This window comes from Neovison vison, chromosome X (genome assembly GCF_020171115.1).
Source record: "Neovison vison isolate M4711 chromosome X, ASM_NN_V1, whole genome shotgun sequence".
NCBI lineage: Eukaryota > Metazoa > Chordata > Mammalia > Carnivora > Mustelidae > Neogale > Neogale vison.
In genome coordinates, this window is record NC_058105.1 from 96,352,059 (window position 1) to 96,367,108 (window position 15,050).

General features: G+C 44.9%; 1 pseudogene; it reads left to right on the forward strand.

Annotated features, from left to right (window-relative positions):
• The first annotated feature begins 2,868 nt into the window (after positions 1–2,868).
• Positions 2,869–3,245, forward strand: LOC122897209 (annotated as a pseudogene).
• The last annotated feature ends 11,805 nt before the right edge of the window (positions 3,246–15,050 follow it).

The following is a 15,050-nucleotide window of genomic DNA, read 5'->3' on the forward strand; positions in this document are numbered from 1 at the left end:
AGTGTCGCATCGCGGCACCCTGACATCGTCCTTGAGCTGCTGCCTGTGTGTATCTCTCCACAGCGTGTATACAGAGACTAGGGATAAACACTTTTTTTTAAAAAGTTAAAGCTTGATTAGCTGAACACCACAAGGCCCTGGGAAATTGAATTTAAGAAAAATTTGGATAATTGGAACAGCATATAATATCGAGAATGTTAAACACACAAGTCGGCTGAGCACAGAGTTTATGGCAAGCTCTGATTAAAATGAAGTTTCTGATAATCAAAGTTTTAATGGCAGAGGCTCATTTGAATTTCTTCTGTCTAGAAGGGAGATTAGATATCGTGTGCACAGAATATCTTGTGATAGTTTCCAGTCTTCCCAATTCCACTTGGGTCACATACACACTGTGTTATGTATGTATTTATTTCATGAAAAGTGCTCTATCCTCTGGTCGGCCCCCAACTAGCCCAAACAGGACTTGCCACAGATGTGTTTATCAGATTGCTCTGCAAATGCACGGGGAGGAAAAGTCTGCCTATCGTCTAAGTGATTTCAAAATCAAAGCCATTCCAGACACACCAGAAGCCTAAAGCAGCCAAGAGATAGGCCGAGTTTATAAACTTCCATAATATGTTTATTGCAAGGATGGCAATTACCCAATATCCCTGCCCTCCTGGGTCTTAGATCAGAATATTTCCACAAAAAGAAATCTGTGTTCGACTGCATTTAGCCAGTCATAATTCCAGATGTCTGGAATGTTCCAACACCAGGCATGGGGCTAGGGAGGAAGAAAGGAAGGAAGCTGCTGATCATTGTTATAGCCCCGTGGTAGTCTGTGGTGGCATGTCTAGTGTGGCTGCTTGTCCCTCTTCCTCCTCCTCCTAATGGCCAGGTGTCACAGGAGTATCGTTAGATGGGGCGAGGGGCGGGGTTGGCTGTCCTGAGCCACCAGATGCTTTTCTGTCCGGCTCTGGAAACCCAACACGTCACATCAGAGACGTAGTATCTTTTTTTTTTTAATTTTATAATTTTTTTTTTAAAGATTTTATTTGACAGGCAGAGATCACAAGAAGGCAGAGAGGCAGGCAGGCAGGCAGAGAGAGAGGAGGAAGCAGGCTCCCTGCCGAGCAGAGCCCCGTGCGGGCGGGGCTCGATCCCAGGACCCTGGGATCATGACCTGAGTCGAAGGCAGAGGCTTTAACCCACTGAGCCACCCAGGCGCCCCAGAGACGTAATATCTTAATGAAATGACTCGAGTGTGCGTAATTTACGCTAGAACGGAAAATGCTGACATGGCAGAAAGGACGCTTGTTTCTGCGGTTGCCGGAGCACATTCGGGCCACATCGCTTGCGAATGAATCAGACCGGCATTACAGGGAAGCTGCTAAGAGAATTGCCTCCTCGAGCGCTCCTATCAAATGTTGAGGTTATTTACCGCGAGCGTACATGGTGGCCCATTCTGCCCTGTTCGTTGGATCACAAACTTGGGTGAGTTCAGTCATTTGTCCCAGACTCCTTCCTGAGCCTGAATAAGAGGCAGGGTTATTCCGTGCAGTCATCAAAAGGATTGATTCTGCCCTTTCCTCTGGGGCTCTTCTGGCAAACATTAAACATCACAGCACCCTATTAAGGGAAGTTGAGGTGCTCGTTTCATAGATGCTAAGACTGATACCAAGGTTTTGCATCCATGACACCTTATGGCCATCGGCATAGTTTTTGTTTTGTTTTGTTTTGTTTTTTACCTCCAGCAGACTGAGATGTGGTGGCTTGGGTATGGCATGGCTGAAGAAGTCAGTTTCTTCTGATCATCATGGGGCTGGGGAGTGGGGTCTTAAACTCTGAAGCCTCTGTCTTCTGCTCACCACGGGGCAAGAGGCATCAGTTCAAGGCTTTTTCTGCTGGTCTCTATGCCAGGAAGTCTCCAAAATGGAATGATGCATACCCTAAAACAAGATAATCCTTTGAGGGGTAGGGGTAATGGGTTGAATTGTGTCCCACCAAAATTCATGTGTTGAAGTCCTTGGCCCTAGTACCTCTGAATATGACCTTATTTGGAGATAGGATATTTATAGAGGCAATGGAGTTAAAATGAGGTCACTAGGGTGGGCCTAAAAAATATGACTAGCGTCCTTATAGAAAGGGGAAATTTGGACACAGACATACACAGAGGGAAGACAATGGGAAGAGACACAGGAAAAAGATAAGCCAAGGACAGAGGCCTGGAACAGCTGCCTCCCTCACGGCCCTCAGAAGGAACCAACCCTGCCAGCACCTTGATCTTGGACTTCTGGCCTCCAGAACCATGAGACAGCGCATTCCTGTTGTTTAAGCCCCTCAGCGGGTGGTTCTTTGTTGTGACAGCCCGGGCCAATTAATTTACGTAGGAAGAAAACATCAGAGCTTGAGAATTTTCCTTACAACATTATGGTAGTTTGGCTTATTTTTTTAAGGTTTATGTATTTATTTAAGAGTGAGAGAGAGAGCTGGGGAAGGGACAGAGAGAGAGGGAGAGAAGCAACCTCCCCACTGAGCACAGAGCCAGGGCCCCCAGTGGTTTGGCTTATTGATCCTAATTCATGGCTCACCTGGAACAGAAACGACACGGCTTCCTGGTGACTTTGCAGTGCTTTCCACTGTGGGTGGGATATACTCCGGCCACCCACGGGCAGTTGGGCTTGAGCAAGATTATTGCCAGAAGTGGCACGAGAGAGGCCACTTTAAACTTGTTGCATGGTATGGTTTGCCCTCTTGAGCTTCTGCCATCACTAGGAGAACAGGTCCCAGGTGGCTGTATTCGCATCAGCCAGGGATCCAGACTTGCACAAATTCTGTGACCTGGAGCACTTTCCATCTCAAACTGCGATGGGGAGAGGAGCTGCTGCCATGTCCTCCCACCTGCAATGGATGCTGGGGCAGAACTGCTCCAGCTTCCTGGTGGAGAGGAACAAGCAGGCGTACAGCACTGACCCCAGTAACCTGAAGGCAAACAAGCCCTTCCACTACATGGGCTGATTCACCACTAGACTCTGGGTGTGGAGCCCAGTCCCCGTAACAGAGATGTGGTGGTGGTCATGAAGCAGAGATCCCGCCAGTGAAAACCCACCACCACCTGCTTGCAAGTCACCAGGAAGCAGAAGGCCCAAGAACGAGTACCGCCCAGATCTGCACGTGACCGCCGTTCACAAAGCCAGCGCCATTCTGCGCAGCCAGAAGCTCCTGATGGTGAAGAGGAAGTGACGCGCCCCACAAAGAGCTCCTGAGCACCTGCCCCCCACCTCCAAAACAATAAAGATGTCAACCATCCCAAACAAACACACAAAACCCCAAAAAAACCCATGACCTGGAACCACTCCTAGCCATCCCGCTGACACAGCCAAGCCTAGCCAAGATCAGCCAGAACCCCACAGCTCTGCAGGACTGTGAGCAAGAAAAATAAACACTGGGTATCATAAGCCACTGAATTTCGGAGCGTTTGTTCCGCAGCATTATGGCGGCAAGAGCTGACGATTACAGTGACATGCAGACTGGCCGTGTTGGGGCCGTACATCACCACTCAGCATCCAGTGTGACAGGTGAGCAAGGTTAAGGGAAGAGTGGCAGTCCCATAACTTGGACACCATCTGCCTCAGATGGTTTTTCACCTTCAGCAAATGGCCTATGATGAGTGCCATGGTGAGTGAATTTACAGATTACATTACGGCACTCTAACCAAACTAATCATCACCAAATGAGCAAGGGGCTCGAAACGGTTCCTCTAACGAATCCATGGCTGGAAGATAGTGCTATAAAATGAAGCCTAAGCTAAGAAGAAACTGGTGGTGCTCACAGTTTTCCTACTTTGAGAGCTAGTTCATTTTAAAATTTTCACACTTAAGGAGCCAATTTAAAATATGGCTTTTTTACTTCTATTGTTAATAATGGACCTCACACACAGGAGGACTTATGATCTTAGCAAAAAGCATTAGCACAGGAACATAAGTTATAAGGAAATAAACATATAGGGGGGAGGGGTGCTAAAAATGCTTTACTGTTGGGGTTGAGACCATTTGAAAGTCACTTGAAAGTTAGCTCACCAAAAAAGAAAAAAAAAAAAAAAGAAGGGAAGAGAAGGAGGAGCACGTGGCTGGCTTAGTCAGGAGAGTGCAACTCTATCTCAGGGTTGTGACTTTGAGTCCCACATTGGGTGTAGAGATCACTTAAAAATACAGTCTTTTAGAAAGAAAACTGGAGGGAAGCCTGGATGTCTCAGTGAGTTAAGCCTCTGCCTTCAGCTCAGGTCATGATCCCAGGGTCCTGGGATCCAGCCCCCGCTTCGGGCTCTCTGCTCAGCGGGGAGCCTGCTTCCTCCTCTCTGTTTGCCTGCCTCTGCCTACTTGTGATCTCTGTCTGTCAAATAAAAAAAATTTTTTTTAATTAAATATTTTTAAAAAGAAAGAAAACCGGAGGGGGTGCCTGGGTGGCTCTGTTGGTTGGGTGATTGCCTTCAGCTCAGGTCATGGTCCTGGAGTCCCCGGATCGAGTCCTGCATTGGGCTCCCTGCTCAGCGGGAAGCCTGTTTCTCCCTCTGACCCTTTCCCCTCACGTGTTCTCTCTCTCACTCACTGTCAAGTAAATAAATAAAATCTTTTTTAAAAGAAAACCAGAGGTCAGCTCGCCATACTGAATTGATTTATTTACTTGTTAGGTGAGTGCATTTGTGTTTAACGTTGTAGAATTACGATGGTGTTATCGTTGAACACGGGAAAGGCCTGTCCCCCCAAAGCACAGAGCATAGACCCATGGGCTCTCCAGTGTTGTGTTGCGCTCCTGCTGTTTCTGAAGCCTGGGGGAGAGATGATGTCATGGAAAAAGAGACGACACACCTCAGTGCCAGGCCTAATGAGCGACATCCAGAGCCAGGAGCTAAATTGCTCTGCTGTAGCCAGGGGGCCTGGGGCCCTCATGGAGGGATCAAAGGCCCTGCTCCCCACCCGTAGTCTCCTCCTAGTTTTGCAAAGGCCTGAAAGGGACGCCTCTGTTGGCCTGCCCCAACTCTGACACCACCATTCAAGCCCCATTCTCAACCAGAAACTCTGCTCTGAACCCATTGGGTTCCTCTCCCTCCATCATGCAAACCTTGCTCTGGGCATAGTCCCTGAGCTGGGATATGGAGCAAGGGTTTTGTAATGGAGCAAGACCTCCCAGCCATGGGGGAGTCTGGAAAAGGAAGAGTCTGAAGGGGAAGTTGGAGGGTTAGAGGAGAGTCGCTAGGCTGCCAGAGTTGGGCCATGAAGGAGAGCTTGGGGAGAAGCCCACGGAAGATGTGTCTGTACTTCTGAAGGCGGGCTGGGCATGGCACGGCTATGGCACAGCAGAGCCAACAGTCAAGAAGCAGAACTGCATGCATGGCAGGAGAGAATAAGGGCAAGGTGGCACCTTCTGGCACCTTCTGTCGTTCACTGCATCTAAGCACGATGACCAGAGAGGAGTGGTAGCTGCTTTTCCTCCACCTTCCAAATTCGGTGCAAATTTCTCTTCTGACCAGCTAGCATCTGGAACCACAAAAGGAAGGGAATTTGGGGGAAACATCGCTCCAGCCTTGCCAACGTGACACAAAATGAAACCACCACCATGGACTAGATTTGAACAGATTGCCAGAGGGTCTGTGGCCATTCTTTGGCCCAGCTAGTTTCAAAGTGAAGATCGTGCATTTCTGGACCCCACGATGGCCCAGTGGACCTGGTTCATGAAAAGAAAGGCCTTCACTGGGTAGCATCTTTCAAGACCCACCTGTAGGTCAAGTTCAAGGCTGTCCTTTTAACTCACTTATCACTTGAGAAGGATGATTTCAGGCTGGGAGACTTAGAGAGAGAGAGAGAGAGAAAGAGAGAGAGAGAGAAACACCTAAGGGCCTGTGGCAGATTGTACTTTCCAAAGATGGCTGCTGCTAAGGACCGAGTAGTGTCCCCCCAACACCCTGAAATTCATAGGTTGAAGCCCTAATCCGCAGTGTGGCAGTATTCGGAAATAGGGCCTATAAAGAGGTAATTGAGGTTAAATGAGATCATAGAGATGGGCCCCTAATCCGTTAAGACTAGTATCCATATAAAACCAGGCAGCCGCTCCAGGGATCTTCCCAAAGAGAAAAGATCGTGCAAGGATGGGCAGAGAGAGAGAAGCCTCAGGAGAAACCCACACTGCTGACACCTTGATCTGAGACTTTTGGCCTCCAGAGCTGTGAGAAGATAAATTTCCATTGCTTAAGCCCCCCCGCCCCACTTGTGGAATTTTGTTATGGCAGCAGCAGCAGACGAATGTAGCAACCGCATTATCTCCCATCCCACAGGGTCTCCTTCAAGGTGATAATGACATTCCAAGTTTGATGACGCTTCTGGTGACGGTGTCTATGCCCTCTTCCCTTGAACGGGGCCAGGCCTTTGTGACTGCCTCATCCAGCAGAACACAGCGGAAGCAAAGCTATGGGACAGCTGAGGCTAGGTCCTCAAACTGCCAATTCCCCGTGTACCTTGTTTCCTCGGGCCACTCCTCCTTCGAACCTAGCCGCAGCCCTTCAAGGGCACCAGGAATCCACATGGCGAGGCCACAGTGGACGACCGCAGCCGAGGTCCCGGCAGCCAGCCAGCGCCAGCACTAGATCTAGGAGCGAGAGCCTTCGGGTGACCCCAGGCTCCAGAAGTCAAGCCACCCAAAGGACACTATGTGGAGCAGATCAAGCTGTCCCCATGGGCCTTGCCTGGACTGCAGATTTGAAAGCAAAATAAACCAGTTGTTGTTTTGAGCCACTGATATTGGGGGTGGTTTATGATGCAAATAACCAGAACAGAGGTCTTCAGAACAAACGCATCCAGGATGCCACCTGGGAGAAAAGGAAGCCAGGTCAGTATATAGGGCTTTACCTGCTTTGAGGGGGATGGCAGGGATTTCGGACAGTCAAGCTGATATCGACCTCTGGCACCAATGAGACAAAACAGGCTGCTGGATGAATGTTTCCCTGAAGATCACACCCACTTCTAGGATTCCTATTCATTTTCAGATGGCTCTGAAAGTCTTCCCAAGGAGATTTTATTATTATTATTAATGTTGATCAAGCTCCAGACAGAGTTTAAAGAGGACATATGTGCAGAAAGAAAATGCTGGAATCGGGAAGTTGAGCTGGAGGCTAGAATAATTAAAGGTTAAACTCCAGGGCTGCATTTGGTATTTATAGAATTTTCCATGCATGGTGTGAGGGTTTTAAAACCAGGCTGAGCAGGGAAGCTCCTTTCAGCCCTTATAGGAGGGAAAGGATTTTAACACAAGGAATCCAGCCTGTCTAGTTAAAAGTTTTCAAAGGCAGCGTAATTAAGCTGCTTTGTTGCTTCAAGTGATGCTGTAAAGGTGAACAGGGCTCAGAGAGGAGGCTTGGTGAACAAAACAAAGCCAAACAAAACACTTTCTTTCCCTACCAGGCACCCAGGGCTGTCAGCAGCGGGTCCCTGGGTCATCGAAAGCTGTTTTCTCCTCTGTTCCCCACCCCCTCGGGCGTGGAAGGAGCATGAGAGCTGCTTATGGGCATTTGACAGGGACCGAGGCCATAGGGGAAGCAGCGCTCTGCTCGGGTACATTGTGAGGGTCACCAAAGGAGGTGCACGAAGGATGCAGGTGAAGGAGGGAGCGAGAACCAGGCACGCTGCCACCCTGCCACTGGCTCCGCTAGCCCCTGCACACTGAGGCTGAAAGCAAAGGCACTGGAATGCTGGTCTGCTTTGCTTCTCGCCTCTTTCCTCTTCCTCCCACCACCGTCTTCAGTATAGAACATCAGAGAGACTCCTCTGTCTTTCAGCTCGTTGTTGTCTGTTTTCAGGAATTGGATGTCTCCTTTTGTTTCCTGAAGCTTTGATGGGGGGTGGGGGTGAGAGGCGAAGGGTATGGGGCCCCAGGCTCAGACGGATCTGCCAGGGAGCATTTTCCTAATGCATCCCTGATCCAAGCCTTCCAAAGACACGGGTGGGGAGGCTTGTAAAAACTTGTCTAAACTGGCACTGCCTCTCTTTGTGAAAATGGAGTTACTTAGTCGGACTATCAGCAGCTATTGCAAAGGGTGATGGTAAAGACCACGTGGCAACATGGAAAAAGGCAGGCGTGATATATCCTTAAACGAAATCTCAGAACTCCAAAGCACCAGGGTACCATTGCAACTATGTTAAAAGTGGACTGGGAGCAGTGGATCAAACAGAGACAGCACACCCGTGTTCGTTACAGTGCTAGTCACAAAGGCCAAACGGTGGACATGACCCAAGTGTCCACAGACGGATGAATGAATAAACAAACTGTGGATACAATATCATTTGACCTTGAAAAGGAGTGAAATTGTCATATGCTACATGGCTGAACCTTGAGGATATTAGGCAAATAATATGAAATAAGCCAGTTGCAAAAGGACAAATATTGTATAATTCCATTTATATGAAGTTCCTAGAGCTGTCAGAAAGTAGAATGGTGCTTATTGGTGGGAGGGGGAACAAGGAATTAGCGTTTAATGGACATAGAGGTTCTGTTTGGGAAGATGCAACTTTCGGATATGGGTGGTGGTGATGGGGGAAGGACAATGTACGCTAATGTCACTGAACTGTACATCTAAAAATGGTTAAAGTGATAAATTTTACATTATGTATAATTTACAATGAAAAAAATAGTTAATTTTCTTTAAAGTTGGATTAGGCAGACTGGTGATTGTCAGGGCCCAGAAGGAAGAAAGAATAGGGGGTAACTCATGGGTACAGAGTTTCATTTAGGGATGATAAAAATGTGTTGAAATCAGTAGAGGTGAGAGGAGGAGCAAGATGGCGGAGGAGTAACAGACAGAAATAGTATTAGGTCCCAGGAGTTCAGCTAAATAGTTATCAAACCACCCTGAACACCTACAAACTGAACAGGAGAGAGAAGAGAAGAGCAGCAATGCTAGGAATAGAAAGCGACCACTTTCTGGAAGGTAGGACGTGTGGAGAAGTGAATCCAAGGCAACATTTGGAAAGACAGACCACAGGGGGAGGGGCCAGCTCCCAGCAAGCGGCAGAGCAGCGGAGCACAAAATCAGAACTTTTAGAAGTCGACTCCACTGAGGGACGTCGCTTCAGAGGCTAAGCGGGAGTGGGGGGTGTGGAGCCCTCCCAGGGACAGTGTGGTCTCGGATCCTGCAGGGTCACAGAAAGATCGGGTGTATCTGAGTGCGGCAGAGCCCACAGGTATCAGAGCAGGGAAGCCGGCTACAGAGATGGAGCTGAGGAGTGAGCTCTCAGCTTGGGGTTACCATAAATCGTGATCCAAGGCACAGTCGGGTCACTCCTCTTCAAGCAGGGACCCCACGAGTGGCAGATCCGGGGAGACTCACCTTCTTCTCTAGGAGAAGCAACACGGGAGCAAGCGGCAGGAATCTGCTGGTTTGGAGACTCCAAATGGGGCCATGCGCCAGAGATAGAAATGCACGGTCACAGGCCGGGTGAGCTCAGAGTGCGGCCAGAGACCAGGGAGATGGGAGAGACTGACTGCTTCTCTCTGAGGGTGTGCTGAGGAGTGGGGCCCCGAGCTCTTGGCTCCTTCAGGCCGGAGATTGGAAGGCCGCCATTTTCATTCCTGTCCTCCAGAGTGCTATGGAGAGCGTTCAGGGAACAAAATCTCCGGAGAGCAAACCCAAGCAGATTACTTAGCCTGGCCCCTGGCAAGGGCGTACAATTCCGACTCGGGCAAAGACATTTAGAATCAGAGCAAAAGGCCCCTTCCCCAGAAGATCAGCAAGAACATCCAGCCAAGAACAAGTTTACCGATCAATGAGAACTGTGGAACTCCAGAGCTAAGGGAAAGCAACACATAAAATTCATGCCTTTTTTCCCCAGGATCCTTCAGTCTTTCAAAGTTAATTTTTTTAAATTTTATTTTTCTCTTATTCTATTTTTTAAATTTTTCTACTTTCCTATTTTAACTTTTTTATCTTACTAATAACTTTTTAAAAATCTTTTCTAATTTTCATTATTATAGTCATACGTTGTCCTTCCTTGTATTTAACCTTATTTTCTGTATACATATAAGGGTTTTTTTTCTCTTTAAAATTTTGAGATACAGTTTCTTCTATCATATCAAAATAAACCCTAAATATAGTGCATGGCTTTGTTCTAGTTTCCAGCCTGATCACATTTCTTATTCTTTCCTTTTTCTTTTCTTTTTTGAACCAACTTATCTTATCAATTCCTTTTTTAGAATCTTTTTAAATTTTCATCTTTACAGTCATATTCCATCCTTTCATCATGTTTTCCCTTATTTTTGTATATATGTAAGTTTTTCTTTCTTTAAAATTGTGGGAGGCAGGTTCTTCTAACAGACCAAAATACACCCAAAATCAAGTGTGTGGCTCTGTTCTATTCACAAGTCTAATATATGTATGTATTTCCACCCCCCTTCTTCTCCCCCAGTTTTGGATCTCTTCTGATTTGGTTAGTGTATATTTTCCTGGGGTTGTTGCTACCCTTTTAATATTTTGTTCTCACATCCATCTATTGTTATCTGGATAAAATGACAAGGCAGAAAAACTCACCTCAAAAAAAAGAAAAAGAGGCAGTACCCATGGCTAGGGACCTAATCAATGCTGACATTAGTAAGATGTCAGATCTAGAGTTCAGAATAACAATTATCAAGGTGCTAGCCAGGCTTGAAAAAAGCATGGACAATACTAGAGAATTCCTTTCTGGAAAAGTGAAAGAACTAAAATCTAACCAAGTTGAAATTAAAAAAAAAACAAAACTGTTAATGAGGTGCGGTAAAACACGGAGTCTCTTACTGCTAGGATAAATGAGGCACAAGAGAGAATTAGTGATATAGAAGACCAAATGATGGAGAATAAAGAAGCTGAGCAAAAGAGAGAAAAACAACTACTGGACCATGAGGGGAGAATTTGAGAGATAAGTGATACCATAAGATGAAACAATATTAGAGTAACTGGTATCCCAGAAGAAGAAGAAAGAGAGAGAGGGCCAGAAGGTATATTGGAGAAAATTATAGCAGAGAATATCCCTAATTTGGTGAAGGGAACAAGCATCAAAATCCAAGAGGCACAGAGAACCCCCGCTCAAAATCAATAAAAATAGGTCCATACCCCATCATCTAATAGTAAAACTTACAAGTCTCAGTAACAAAGAGAAACTCCTGAAAGCAGTTTGGGACAAGAGGTCTGTAACATACAATGGTACAAATATTAGATTGGCAGCTGACGTATCCACAGAGACCTGGCAGGCCAGAAAGTACTGCTGTGATATATTCAGAACATATATAAATGAGAAAAATATGCAGCCAAGAATACTATATGCAGCTAAGCTATCATTGAAAATAGAAGGAGAGATAAAAAGCTTCCAGGACAAACAAAACAGCAAACCAGCCCTACAGAAAATATTGAAAGGGGTCCTCTAAGCAAATAGAGAGCCTAAAGGTAACAGACCACAAAGGAACAGAGACAGTATACAGAAATAGTAACAGTGACTTTACAGGCAATACAATGGCACTAAATTCATATCTTTCAATAGTTACTCTGAATCTAAGTGGAATAAATAGCCCAATCAAAAGACACAGGGTATCAGAATGGATAAAAAAACAAAACCCATCAATATGCTGTCTCCAAAAAACTCATTTTAGACCCAAAGACACCCCCAGATTCAAAGTGAGAGGATGCTTTAAAAAAAAATTTACAAGAGGCACCTGGGTGACTCAGTGGGTTAAGCCTCTGCCTTCAGCTGAGGTCATGATCTCAGGGTTGTGGGATCAAGCCCCACATTGGGATCTCTGCTCAGCAGGGAGCCTGTTTCCTCCCCCTCCCCTGCCTGCCTCTCTGCCTACTTGTGATCTCTGTCTGTCAAATAAATAATTAAAAACTTTTTTAAAAATTACAAAGTGGCCTCTGCCTTTGGCTCAGGTCATGATCCCAGGGTGCTGGGATTGAGCCCCACATCCGGCTCTCTGCTCCGCAGGGAGCCTGCTTACCTTCCTCTCTCTCTCTCTCTGCCTCCCTCTCTGCCTACTTGTGATCTCTGTCTCTCAAATAAATAAATAAAAATCTTTGGGGGCCACCTGGGTGGCTCAGTGGGTTAAAAAATTACAAAGTGAAGGAGTAGAAAAAAATTTACCATGCTAATGAACATCAAAAGAGAGCTGGGATGGCAATCCTTATAGCAGTTAAATTAGATTTTAAGCCAAAGACCACAATAAGAGATGAGAAAGGAAACTACGTCATACTGAAAGGGCCTGTCAAAAAAGAAGACCTAACAATTTTAAATATCTATGCCACTAACATGGAAGCAGCCAAATACATAAACCAATTAAAAACAAAATCTAAGAAACACATAGACAATAATACAATAATAGTAGGGGATTTTAACACCCCCTTCACTGAAATGGAGAGATCATCTAAGCAAAAGATCAACAAGGAAATAAAGGCTTTAAATGACACACTAGACCAGATGGACATAACAGATATATTTAGAACATTCCATCCCCAAACAACAGAATACACATTCTTCTCAAGTACACATAGAACATTCTCCAGAATAGATTAATCCTGGGTCACAAATCAAGTCTCAACCAGTATCAAAAGATGGGGATCATTTCCTGCATATTTTCAGACCAAAATGTTTTGAAACTAGAATTCAACAAGAGGAAAGTTGGAAAGAACTCAAATATATGGAGGCTAAAGAGCATCCTACTAAAGAACGAATGGGTCAACCAGGAAATGAAAGAACAACTAAGAAAATTCATGGAAACAAAAGAAAATGAAAACATAACTGTTCAAAATCTCTGGGATACAGCAAAGGTGGTCCTGAGAGGATGGTATAGAGCAATACAAGCCTTTCTCAAGAAATAAGAAAGGTCTCAAGTACACAACCTAACCCTACACCTAATGGAGCTGGAGCAAGAACAGCAAAGAAACCCTAAACCCAGCAGGAGAAGAGAAATAACAAAGATCAGAGCAGAAATCAATTTAACAGAAACCAATAGAAGAGCAGAACAGATCACTGAAACTAGAAGCAGTTCTTTGAAAGAATTAATAAGATTGATAACCCTCTGACCAGATTTATCAAAAAGAAAAGAGAAAGGGCCCAAATTAATAAAATCATGAATGAAAGGGGAGAGATCACACCAACACCAAAGAAATACAAACAATCATAAGAACATATTATGAGCAAGTATACACCAGCAAATTTGACAATCTGGAAGAAACAGATGCATTCCTAGAGACCTATAAACTACCAAAATTGAACCAGGAAGAAATAGAAAACCTGAACAGACCCATAACCAGTAAGGAGATTGAAGCAGTCATCAAACATCTCCCAACAAACAAGAGCCCAGGGCCAGATGGCTTCCCAGGTGAATGCTACCAAACATTTAAAGAAGAATTAGCACTTATTCCCCCTGAAACTGTTCCCCAAAAAATAGAAATGGAAGGAAAACTTCCAAACTCATTTTATGAGGCCAATATTACCTTGATCCCAAAACCAGACAAAGACCCCATCAAAAAGGAAAATTACAGACCAATTTCCTTAATGAACATGGAGGCAAAAATTCTCACCAAAATACTAGCCAGTAGGATCCAACAGTACATTAAAAGGATTATTCACCACGACCAAGGGGGATTTATTCCTGGGCTGCAAGGTTGGTTCAACATCTGCAAATCAATCAAGGTGATATAATACATTAATAAAAGAAAGAACAAGAACCATACGATACTCTCAATAGATGCTGAAAAAGCATTTGACAAAATGCAACATCCTTTCTTGATCAAAACTCTTCATAGTGTAGGGATAGAGGGTACATACCTCAATACCATCAAAGCCATCTATGAAAACCCACAGTGAATATCATTCTCAATGGGGTAAAACTGAGAGCTTTTCCCCTAAGGTCAGGAACATGGCAGGGCTGTCCACTATCACCACTGCTGTTCAACATAATACTAAAAGTCCTAGTTTCGGAATCAGACAACAAAAAGAAATAAAAGGCATCTGAATAGGCAGAGAAGTCAAACTCTCACTCTTTGCAGATGATATGATACTTTATGTGGAAAACCCAAATGACTCCACTCCAAAACTGCTAGAAATCATACAGGAATTCAGTAAAGTGTCAGGATGTTACATCAATGCACAGAAATCAGTTGCATTTCTACACACCAACAGCAAGACAGAAGAAAGAGAAATTAAGGAGTCGATCCCATTTACAATGGCACCCAAAACCACTAGATACCTAGAAATAAACCTAACCAAAGAGGCAAAGAATCTATACTCAGAAAACTATAAAGTACTCATGAAAGAAATGGAGGAAGACACAAAGAAATGGAAAAACGTTCCATGCTCATGGATTGGAGAACAAATATTGTGAAAATGTCTATGCTACCTAAAGCAATCTACACATTTAATGCAATCCCTATCAAAATACCATCAATTTTTTCAAAGAAGTGGAACAAATAATCCTAAAATTTATATGGAACCATAAAAGACCCTGAATAGTCAGAAGAATGTTGAAAAAGAGAACCAAAGTTGGCAGCATCACATTCCAGACTTCAAGCTCTATTACGAAGCTGTCATCATCAAGACAGTATGGTACTGACACAAAAACAGACACATAGACCAATGGAACAGAATAGAGAGCCCACAAATGGACCCTCAACTCTATGGTCAACTCATCTTCAACAAAGCAGGAAAGAATGTCCAATGGAAGAAAGACAGTCTCTTTGACAAATGGTGTTGGGAAAACTGGACAGCCACATCCAGAAGAATGAAACTGGACCATTTGCTTACACCACACACACAAATAGACTCAAAATGGATGAGAGACCTCAAGGTGAGACAGGAATCCATCCAAATTCATGAGGAGAACATAGACAGCAACTTCTTTGACCTCAGCCACAACAACTTCTTCCTAGAAACATCGCCAAAGACAAGAGAAGCAAAGGCAGAAATGAACTATTGGGACTTCGTCAAGATCAAAAGCTTTGCATAGCAAAGGAAACAGTCAACAAAACCAAAAGACAACTGACAGAATGGGAGAAGATATTT